Below are 12,198 nucleotides of genomic sequence, written 5' to 3' on the forward strand. Positions count from 1 at the left end.
TGGTTTGGTGTTATTTTGTGCCTCAAACCCTGCTTTCTGTGGCTAAAGTTGGCTAAGTCCCCTTAGCTTAAGTCCCTGCTTAGCCAACTTAAGTCCCCATTTAGCCAACCTTAGCTAACTAAAGTGCCCATGTAGCCCACTTAAGTCCCCACTTAGCCCATTTAAGTGCCCACTTATGCCCCCTGGGTGGAGTGTTAATTGCTCAGTTTGGGGAACAGCACAGAAAGTGGGGCTTGTGGCACAAAATGGCACCAAACTGGCACACCATTTTGGTACTGGTTTGGAGCTAATTGGACAAGGTTGAGTTTTGGGCCATTTACTTGTGACCCTGTTTTGAGTGACAATTACTCAGTTTGGGCGCCAGCACAAAACATGGTTTGCGGCACAAAACGAGCACTAAACTAGCACCAGCTCTTTGGGTGGTGGTGGTGGTGGTATCTATAACAGAGAACAAGAGGACTGGAAGAGCCTTTCATCTGATCCAGGAAGGCACTTATTACGCTATTATGCAACAGCACTCCGTCTTAGGGGGGGAGATCAGTCCACGTGTTTTTTTTTTAAAAAAAAAAATCATTTCATGCCCATATCTTCATTTCTCTCAGATCATGTAACTTACAATTTTGCGATCAGCAATGACATATCTTGCCACCTCCATAAGCAGAGAATATAAAAGCGTATACAGAGGGCTTCATGGGATCAGCATGTGGGAATCAGACTCTAGTTCCCATTTGCAGATATATGCGGAAATATGCGTTTGACCCTTTAATTAGGTCCCCCCCCCAACAAAAACTAAGTTTAGAATGATGAATAACTTTTCATTAGTGTACTTACAGTTGCAGATTAAATATACAATGCAGGTCGGTGTTTCTTAAGTTGTTAAAAGCATTTTACATAGATTATACTGTTACAGACTAACTTTGAGGCAGGCAGCACCACAACATAACAGACCTGCTGCTCTAACAGCTAAGACTGTGCTACTAACTGAACCAACGGAATTAACTGCCATAATTGCCTCAGGCGTATGACATCACGGAGTTCTACTGCTCTAGCAATAAGCATTTTGGATGCTAACATCCCCTACAAAAAACCATAAAAATGTAATGTTCGTAGGCCAGCTTTAGCTCTCTTCAGGTGTTCATGAATGAACATGGAAAGGGGCACCAGGGGCATTAATAAACACTATTCAGAGACTCAGATATGGCTTAAATCAGGGGTAGGCAACCTAAGGCCCGTGGGCCAGATGCGGCCCAATCGCCTTCTCAATCCGGCCTGTGGAAGGTCCAGGAATCAGCATGTTTTTACATGAGTAGAATGTGTCCTTTTATTTAAAATGCATCTCTGGGTTATTTGTGAGGCCTGCCTGGTGTTTTTACATGAGTAGAATGTGTGCTTTTATTTAAAATGCAACTCTGGGTTATTTGTGGGGCATAGGAATGCGTTCATATATTTATTTCAAAATATAGTCCAGTCCACCACATGATCTGAGGGACAGTGGACTGGCCCACGGATGAAAAAGGTTGCTGACCCCTGGCTTAAATGAACATATATGGGCTCTACCCTAAACACTGTCCCAGCTGATGTCCATGGGTTGGAGGCAGACTGTCTACAGCAAGGAAGCATCCTGTTGTCAGAGACTGGCTGGGATGGCAAGGAGTGGCGAGAGTAACTACCGGTAGCTGGTGAACCCCCTAGGGAAGCCTAAGAGCCTGGGGAGTGCGGGTGAGACACTGAAGACAGGTCAGAGCTCAGCTCTGTGGCACCCCTTAGGTGGGCACCATTGCCGTTCTAGAAAGAATAGCACTGAGTAAACCCATTGAAATTAATGGGCCTGGCTAACATAGGTCCATTAATTTCAGTGGGTCTACAACCCTTTGTGTCCTGTTTCAGTCTCCTTTACCAACATTCTCTTTTCTTGCCATGACTTCCATTGTGAACTATCTCATAGCTGTGCCACCTTACATCTGGAAATAATCCCCCCAGCCCCTTTACCTCATGTTCAGTATTCTAGTATCAAGCAGATTTTAAAAACATTCCTCATTGGCTCATGATCTATTACCTAGCATATGAATTATCATCCTCTGCCTGAGCTTCAGAGACAAAACAGCATCTTGTCAGAAGCCTTTTGTCACGATTTGCCAGTTCCATCCCTGATACTCATCTTCTCCCTTTTCCTTTCTCTGCTCTGGAAAACGCACGGGTGTATCTTGCAGCTATGTAACGCGGGTCCTTGCTTTCTGCGCCTCTCTTGTCAAAGAATGGGCAAGCCAGCAGAAATGTGGAGGGTATCTTCCTTGTGAAAGAATTTGCAGACAGCATTCCTCCTGTTCACAAGAATATTCAGTTTAAAGATCTTGAAGAATGCAAAAGGGGAAAGGGGGGTTGGGTAGAGAAGAGGCAACTCAGCACAGAAATAGTGCAGGTTCTGATAGCCCATCTGGAAAACTCCCTCCCCCCCAACAACCAACATGGTCAGATGTTGGACTTGAAGAGCTGGCACAGAAAACAAAAGCTTCATTACCTCCAGATGAAGCAGATGCTGAGCCTTTTCTTAGACGATTACGAGAGTGTTTGGGCTCTGAAGCAATAATACATTGAGAGTGGAAGTAAAGTGCTGAGGTGCCGTCATCCGAGCTGCTTTGATAAGGCTTTATAAAACCTCTGAGAAAAGCCCTCATTGTGCTTTCAAGTTTACAAACAAGACTGTTAAAAGGTAGATTGCACAACACAGGAAGGATGACTGTGATCCAGCGACTTTAAGGTTCTGGGAATTGTTCAGTGAATAGTGAAGTGGCTCGTTTATATACAAAGCTTCTAAAAGATCATCAGGGATCACAGCTCTGCCTCCCAAACCCCAGTGTGCCTGGAGGACAATGATGCAGCGAAAGGCTATGGTTTAAATGTGTAGCCTGTGAATTTTTTTCAGTTTAATCTTAAATGCGTACAGGAGTGAGGGGTCATTTTCATTGGGACCATGATGCACAGGGAGGAGAGAATTAATCCTTCCTTCCCCAGCCATGAAAAATGGAGAATAGGTTAGTTCCAAGAGCTTTGTTTGTTGTTTAGTCATTTAGTCGTGTCCGACTCTTCGTGACCCATGGACCAGAGCACGCCAGGCACTCCTGTCTTCCACTGCCTCCCGCAGTTTGGTCAAACTCATGTTCGTAGCTTCGAGAACACTGTCCAACCATCTCGTCCTCTGTCGTCCCCTTCTCCTTGTGCCCTCAGTCTTTCCCAACATCAGGGTCTTTTTCTCATGAGGTGGTCAAAGTATTGGAGCCTCAGCTTCAGGATCTGTCCTTCCAGTGAGCACTCGGGGCTGATTTCCTTCAGAATGGATAGGTTTGATCTTCTTGCAGTCCATGCGACTCTCAAGAGTCTCCTCCAGCACCATAATTCAAAAGCATCAATTCTTCAGCGATCAGCCTTCTTTATGGTCCAGCTCTCACTTCCATACATCACTACTGGGAAAACCATAGCTTATCCACTGGCAAAGGTTCAATTAGGGATGGGCAAACATGTTCATTTTGGATTATCTTGGTTTTTCATATTTCCAATCTTAAATTCAGTTCTCCACATCAGTTTAGTTTAGTTTTTATAAAAAAAAATGTCCTCATGAAAATTCACCCACATTTTAGTTCAAATTCCTCATAAGATTTTCACACACAAGTTTGCCTAATATACATGTTTTTGCAAAATAATTCCGCCATATATTTTTTGCATGTTCATATATTAATTTCACTAATATGTGCCTTTATAGGCACATTTTACCTTAATATATGCATTTTTGTGCACATTACTTGGCTGGAGAAGTACATTGCAAAATTCAAATAAGTGCGAATTTTGAAGAATGGCTGTGTTTTGGTCCATTTTTGGAAAATGCAAATCAGGCACGTTTGCCTTAGTATAGGAAACAAAACAAATTTATTCCCTGTTCCTAGGTTGCATTACATCACTAACCTTCATGTAACATGCCGGGATGATACTGAAACTTTGAAATGACATTGCTTATAAATGCATAGTGGGTGGGTGGGGAAAATTTTCAGTGGAACCACAGTGCATGGGGCTGGTTCAGCCTCATGAAAAGTAGCATTAGGAGGGGGAAAAACCTGTATTTGTTTATTCCATTTATATCCCGCCTTTTCCTCCGAGGATGGTGTACATGGCCCCTCCTCCTCATTTAATTCCCCACAACAACCCTATGGGAAGGTTAGGCTGAGAAGCAGTGAGTTTCATTGCCAAGTGGGGATTTGAACCCAGGTCTCCAAGGTCACTCTAACCACCTCACCACACTGGGTCTACTTCCACACTTAACATGTAAGCATGTTAATAAATGAACCTTTCATTCAGAGGATGAAATAATGTCAGATTTTATCCCTGCTGCTACGGTGATCTGGGCGAACAAAAGGAAGCACCATATGTGAATGTCGAGGAGAAGAAAAGTCAAAGATTGGTCGCCCCCCTTCAGAAAAGCAAAAAATCCAGAAGGAGCTGTTTTCAAACTATAAGGTTTTTTTGTGTGTGGGGAAAAAACCCCACCTTCTTTCTCCATGGGAGCAAACAGGTTGCTATGGAGACTGACTGGCGCAGAGGCAAAATATAGACAGATAGAATCTCCCCAGAGCAATGAAATGAGCACATGGCATACGTCAACTATTCACACTGAAGAGGAACTAATCATAAATGCCTCCTTTTAGATAATTCTTGTCTCCAAGATATAAAAGAGTATAGTTTATAGACATCTATTATAAGAATAAGGCCTGGTATCTTTTAAGTCCCATTGGTGGCATGCTAAGAACCCAAGTTTCATATCTTTTGCTGATGGCTTTGTCAACATTTGAAGAATAGTTATTTATTATTACACAACAGGTACCGGTAGTAATCCTTCTGTATTTACCAGGAGTTGATGCAGCAGTGATAATGCAGAACTGATTCCTTCTCAATGGTGGTATGGTGGGAATCCACAGGAATTTTTTCAGGGCAGAAGGGCACTGGCAGGGGAAGTAAAATGCAGAAAGCGGAGAGCAGGTGAGCCCCCCCCCTCTCACACACACTCAGGTTCCACAAATCTTAGAAACTTTCTTAAAAATGAAAGCTGGGAATCTGGGGGTTATGGTTCATTGGGGTGGGCTATTTTTTCCCCAAACTTACATTCAGTTTTCCATATTCTCACAACTGTTTGTGAATATATATATTTTTTATCTTCATGAAAATTCACCAGCATTTTAGGATGAGTTTCTCTTAACGTACACATTTGTATGCAATTTTGCCATGTATACTCATTTTTGCAGAGCAATTCCCCCAAATATAATGCATTTTGGCACACATTATTCCAGTATATACACATTTTTCTACCCATTACTTCCTTGGAGAACTACACTGTAAAATTATGAGACTTTCAAAGGATGGCTGCGCTTCTGCTGCACATATAGTTTTGGAAAGAGTGAGTTAGGAAGGTTTGCTTTAAAATGTGAACTGAGCTGATATTTTCTTCCATTCCTGTTGAAAGATCCATAAAATCATAAAAATAAAGAGTTTCCGGTAATCCATGGAATGAAGTAATCTTGGGAGAGTATGTTACTGATTGCTATGAGATTCAAAGATGGCCTAATAATTTACCTCTCTGTAGTTCTTCTTGGTTGATGCATTTTTTCTACTGAACTTTTTTCAAGCGGTTCATAAAAACTAGCTTGGCATGTGAATGAGTAAGAATACTGCAGTGATAGTATGAGATGTGAGGACGAGTAAGGAATGGGAAAGCACTATAAACAGTAAAGATAAATGCACATCCTGGACTAGAATTCCAGTGATGCCCCCTAGAAATATAAAACCACAAAAGGTCTAACCACAAATTTGCATGCTTTGAACTTTTCTGACATGAAAAATTACAGCCGCTGATGCTGAATCATTGCAAGAAACATTACAGTAATATATTAGCATATAAAGGCAGCAGGAGGTGATGTGAAACCAGTAATTTTTAAAGGTTATATTGATGCCTGTTAAAGACTACCGGAATGACTAATGACTGCCATGATAATGGCACCTGATAGTTCTTAAATCATGCCAGTTTGGATGGAGAACATGTGGCCCTCCAGATTTTGTTGGACTACAGATCCCATCATCTCTGACCATTAGCCACGCTGACTGCGACTGATGGGAGTTTGAGTCCAACAACATCTAGAAGGACACATGTTCTCCATTTCCAGATTAGGGGACAGCTGGCCAAACCATTGAACAAGTGGGCTGATTGGGTAAGGTAGCAGTGGGGACTCTCTCTAGCCCACAACTTAATTGGGCCTGGACAGTTTTCTAATTTAATTTGTAAAGCTGTCCCCCCCAAGCCATACCCACAACCCCTACACCTGCCATAGCTGCCAAGTTTTCCCTTTTCTCGCGAGGCGAGGAAGCCTATTCAGCATAAGGGAAAATCCCTGTAAAAAAGGGATAACTTGGCAGCTATGACACCTGCTGTCATATATGATGTCAGGTGTGAGACAGGTCTTTGCCAAATGCAGGGTTTGCAGGTATTACATTGCCTGCACTGATTTAATTTCAAACCATTCAGGCAAAGAAGCAGGGTTTGCAGGTGTCATTGATGAGTTGGCTGTTAGTGATTGCAAAGCCCCTTTTGCAGGCATCACTGATCCTCTGAACTTGCAAAGACCTGGGCCTTCAGGTAGCCAGCTGATATTTGGTGCTTGCAAAGGCCAGTTCCTTGGCCTGCGTGGTTTACTTTCAAAAAGCACGAGCAGTGAAAAATGCTTCACCTGACATCCTGGACCCTTTCGCCTGTCAAAATGGTGCACTTGGGTTGGCGGGGATCAGGATCCAGCCTACTGGTCAGATCCAGCTCTCCAGCCCTGGTGTAAGGCACTTATTTGGCAAGACATGTCTGTTTGCTTAAGGAGCCAGTGGTGCCAAAATGGTGAGGAGTTTACTTCAAGGCTGGTTCCAGATTTGAGGGGAACCTTGAGTGTCATCTCGTGGCTATTCTTCACATTGGTAGGCCCTGGCAAGCGGACTTTGCCCCAGCTGCAGAGAGACAATCAGCCTAGAAGGCATGAAGCCACCGTTGCAATTCCCACAATCCTTTGGAGCAATGCTAACTTGGTGGCATTGCAGGAGGTTAAAATGGCGGCTCAAAACTAGCTGGCCCAGAGGGCTTAGGGCAACTCCAGATCTGAGGGGGCAGGTTGTCAGGTATACATTGCTTCTTTTCAGCTAGGCCTTTGGTTGTGATGGTGGGAAGTAGAAAGGCTATTTAATAGGCAGAGAAGGAGGAGGGAGAATCTCAGCTATGGGAAAGAAGGAAGGAGATGGTCTTTGGGGACTGATAACAGTGGGAACATGATTAGGACAGAGAGCTCATGGGTTGTATCCAATCTTAGTTATACCTATTGAAATTAATGGACACACAGCTAACTTAGGTTTATTCATTTCAATGGGTCTACTGTAAGTAGAACATAGTTGGCTGCAACCCACAGTCCTGTGCAAAGAACTCTGATGGAAGGGTTCTAGTATAGTAATTAAACTCTAAAAGGTTTCTAATGAGCCACCAGGATATCTTTTCTAAAGTTGTGGAAATTATAATAATCAGTGGTGATAATTCATCTGGACAGTGTGTCCAGTTTTGGGTACCACATCACAAAAAGGTTCCCCCCCTTTTCTCTTTCTTTCTTTCTTTCTTTTTTTCTTTCTTTCTTTCTTTCTTTCTACAAAGCAGATATTATTTGGAGACATAAAGATCCTGGGCCTGGATGTGTCCAGTCTGGAGAAAATAAGATGAAACACTTACTTAGCTATACTTATTTCTTTCCAAATTTCAAGCATTTAAAATGCTGACCAAAATTTGTAGCCACGATCCAGAGCTTCTGAGCACTGTGATGTACACAGAGAGTGACTGCCCATTCATCTCAATGGAGATAACATCCATCACACACACACACACACACAGAGGGAGGGAGGGAAAGAGGGAGGGAGTAATGCATGTACTCATCTGTTACTTCTGTTGACAGAAAGGTGTGTGCCAAAGTTACTATTTAAATAAGAACTCACTCAGCTGTGGCAAACGAGTTTAGTTTGTGGTAGCCAAAATTGAGGATGAACATCAGGTTGGACACAAGCTTGTTAATTGTAATAAAAGTCTGGCAATGGAACAAGTTATCTAGGAAAGTTGTGGAATTTGTATCGCTGGAAATTGAATTAGAGAAAAGAGATTACCTAAGCAGAAGCAAAGATGATTTCAATGCAGAGCTTGCTTCCTCAAGAGAAGAGATTGGCCTACATGACCCATGCAATCCTTTCTCATTCTAAATGACAGAGAATACACCTGCTTTGCCTGTGTGTTGGTAGTGGCCCTAGATATGGATCCCTCTTGGCAACAGGCACAGCCACCACATTTACTTGGGATTTCAATGTCCATCTGGATTAGCTGTGTGCATTGAACTCCATTTCTAAATCAAGGCATTTGACTTTAATTTGAGGTGGAAAGGAAGGGAAATGGAGATCAAAGATTGAACAACTGGGCAGTCCGCATCTGGACCTCATCAAAACATGCCTATTCTAGTTTCTAAACACATCAAGAAATGTACATCAAAAAAGTACACATAAATCATCTGTGCAACACCTATATTGTCCATTTATGGCTTCTTTCAGATACCTGTATTTCACCACAATAAATTAGCTGGCTGCTTTATATGTATATAACTAGACCTTGCACTAGAAATGAAGCGAATCTTGTTACATTTTAAAGCTTCCTCAATTAGTTTTATTGTCCATGGGTTTATTATTTGAGTTAGGGAATATGGAAACTAATTATATCTGTTATTAAGTTGGTATCTTTGGCATTTCTTTCTTTCTTTCTTTTTTTAAAAAAGAGATAAATTTTAAGATGTCAGAAATGATTTTTCAAGTAAAGAATGCATGGTTGTTTTTTGGGAATGAGCAACTCCTTATTTGCAATTTCACACTTCTGCCATTGTCCTTAACTATTATATCTATCTATCATCTGCCTGCCTGCCTGCCTGCCTACCTACCTACACCCACCCACACACCCACGATGGGGTGAGCTCCCGTTGCTCTGTCCTAGCTCCTGCCAACCTAGCAGTTTGAAAGCAAGCCAATGCAAGTAGGTAAATAGGTACCGCTGCAGAGGGAAGGTAAACGGCGTCCCATTGCACCAGACGTGATTTAGTCATGCTGGGCACATGACCCTGGAAAGCTGTCTGTGGACAAATGCCAGCTCCCTTGGCCTGAAAGCGGAGATGAGTGCCGCAACCCCATAGTTGCCTTTGACTGGACTTAACTGTTCAGGTGTTCTTTAAAGGTCCAGTCGTGACCGACTCTGGGGTTGTGGCGCTCATCTCACTTTATTGGCCTAGGGAGCTGGCGTACAGCTTCCAGGTCATGTGGCCAGCATGACAAAGCCGCTTCTGGTGAACCAGAACCACACGGAAATGCTGTTTACCTTCCTGCTGTAGTGGTACCTATTTATCTACTTGCACTTTGATGTGCTTTCGAACTGCTAGGTTGGCAGGAGCTGGGACCGAGCTGGGGTTCTTTACCTTTTACCTTTGCTAAGCTCTAAGCATTCAGCATTGTGAAACAATTAGGAGAAGGTGCTGGTGTAAGAATATGGTTGTGAACATGTCAACATAAGAAAACCCACTGGCTCAGATCAAATAGCTATCTAGTCTGGCATCCTGTTGCACACAGTGACCAATGAGATGTCTTTGGAAGCCCAGAAGCAGAACCTAAGGGAAATCCCTCTTGTGTTACCCAGCAATTGGCATTCAAATGTGTATTTGGGACACTGTGTGTATAACCATAGCTGTCAAGTTATCCTTTTTTTGAAAGAGAAATTCCCTTATGCTGAATAGGATTCCTCGCGAGAAAAGGGAAAACTTGACAGCTATGAATTCTACATCATCTTTAGCCCTGAGGATAAGATCTTCCATCTATTAATTTTGATGTGATTTTTTTTTTTACTAGTCAGCTTGAAATATAACTGGGGAATATGTCTGTGCTTGTTAACCTGCCAAATGGAAAGGATGACGTATGGTTCTATCATCAGCTTGGAAAAACAACAAAAGCTCACTTTTCAGTCTATTTTAGATGGCGATAAAGAGTTCTCAGGGTGATCTACGTTTTGCACGTGGAAATTCCCTTTACAAAGTTGTCAGCCAACGACTAAAAATTAAGGTCAAGTATGGGTTCAGCACTTTTGTTTCTAAGCGCAGTCAGGCAGCGCTTAAAAACAAAAGTCCCGAAACCATACTTTTCCATTCTAGATTTCATGTTCAGCACTCAGTAAACCCAGTGGTTCCAGAAATAGAGCCTTGTGGATATGCAGCAGCTCTTGACAGCTCTATATAATTTCACCATAACTGAGTTTTTTAAAAATATCTAGCATAGAGCAATGGTTCAAAAAAAGAAAGAAGAACTGTGAAACTATTCCCTGATTCAAATGTCACTTCAGCCATGATCTGACTAGAAGTCCTTAGGAAATCACAAACTTTGAGGCTGAACTTCCATCTATAAAATGGGGATACTCATACTGGTCTGCCTTAATCAGTGCTTTTTTCCTGAGGGGATGCAGGGGTACGCATACCCCTAAACATTTTGTGAATTTAAGTTTGGCCTCAATTGAGGGGAAGCATTTCAATATGTGTAGGAAAATGTGAGTCCCCCTAAACATTATTATTTTTTTTAAGAAAAAAAGCTCTGGCCTTAATAATATATAAAGGTAAAGGTAAAGGGACCCCTGACCATTAGGTCCAGTCGTGACCGACTCTGGGGTTGTGCGCTCATCTCGCATTATTGGCCAAGGGAGCAAGCGTATAGCTTCCAGGTCATGTGGCCAGCAAACCAGAGCAGCACATGGGAACGCCGTTTACCTTCCCGCTGTAGCGGTTCCTATTTATCTACTTGCATTTTGATGTGCTTTCGAACTGCTAGGTTGGCAGGAGCTGGGACCAAGCAACGGGAGCTCACCCCGTCACAGGGATTTGAACTGCCGACCTTCTGATCAGCAAGCCCTAGGCTCAGTGGTTTAGCCCACAGCGCCACCTGGGTCCCTTTAATAATATATACATTACTGTTAATTAACTTAATTGCAGGATTGTTGTAAGGATCACTGCAGGGAATGGGAATTTATGGCCCTCTACATGTTGTTGGATTCCAGCTATCATAAGCCCTCAACCAGCATGGTTAATGGTCAAAGATTATGGGAGTTGTTGTAGTGCAAGAAAATCTGCATAGCCGCAGGATCCCCATCCCTGGATTACTGAGACGATGCACTGATTCAAGCATTTCATAACAAGTGCTGATCAGTGTTTAGGGACCATGGACACGACACCCTCAATAAACCTGAAAGAGGGGAGACATGCAAACTGTCCATTTTCCACCTTGAACACCTTCTGCAAAGTGGGAGGGTAGCCCTGTTAAGACAATGGGTCTTCTGCTGCTCTGGGGGCACTAGCAAATGCTCTGCCTTGCCACCCTCTGGAGTCAGCCTTGATCATTAATCATAGAATCATAGAATTGTAGAGTTAGAAGGTATCCCGAGGGTCATCTAGTCCAGCCCCCAGCAAAGCAGGATCCCAATGCAAGGATCAAACCTGCAACCTTGCCATTGTTAGTACTACAATCTAACCAATCGAGCTATCCAGGCTGTTGAATATACAGTAGTATAATTATGTTCCCTTTTACTCTGTATGCATATGTTTTATTCCTATCTCCCATTATTTCAGATATAATTTTATTGAGCTTAATTTTTATGTGGTTTGAACCACGTAAATAAAAAATTATCTAGGTATAAAAGGCAGCTAGTGCAGATTGAGCTGACTGATCACTGAAATCTTATACATGTCTACTCAGAAGTAATCCCACTGATTTTGATGAGGATTACTCCTGGGTAAGTAATTATTGTATTGAAGCCGCAGTTTGCCAGCAACAGAGAAGCTGTTTCAGTGTGTGTGTGTGTGTGTGTGTGTGTGTGTGTGTGTGTGTGTGTTGGGATTTAGGCCAGTAACAGAGATCAAGAACATCATGCTGCTCCAAGATTGTGAAAACCGCAAAACATGGACTGATAACGTGTGAGGAAAAATGAAGCATGCGAGAGAATCTGGTTGTAGAAATGCAATGACAGAGGAGGTCAGGTGACTCGAGTGTTCCTAAACGGCCTCCTAAATCAAGCATTTT

This window comes from Zootoca vivipara, chromosome 11 (assembly GCF_965207765.1).
Source record: "Zootoca vivipara chromosome 11, rZooViv2.hap1.1, whole genome shotgun sequence".
NCBI lineage: Eukaryota > Metazoa > Chordata > Lepidosauria > Squamata > Lacertidae > Zootoca > Zootoca vivipara.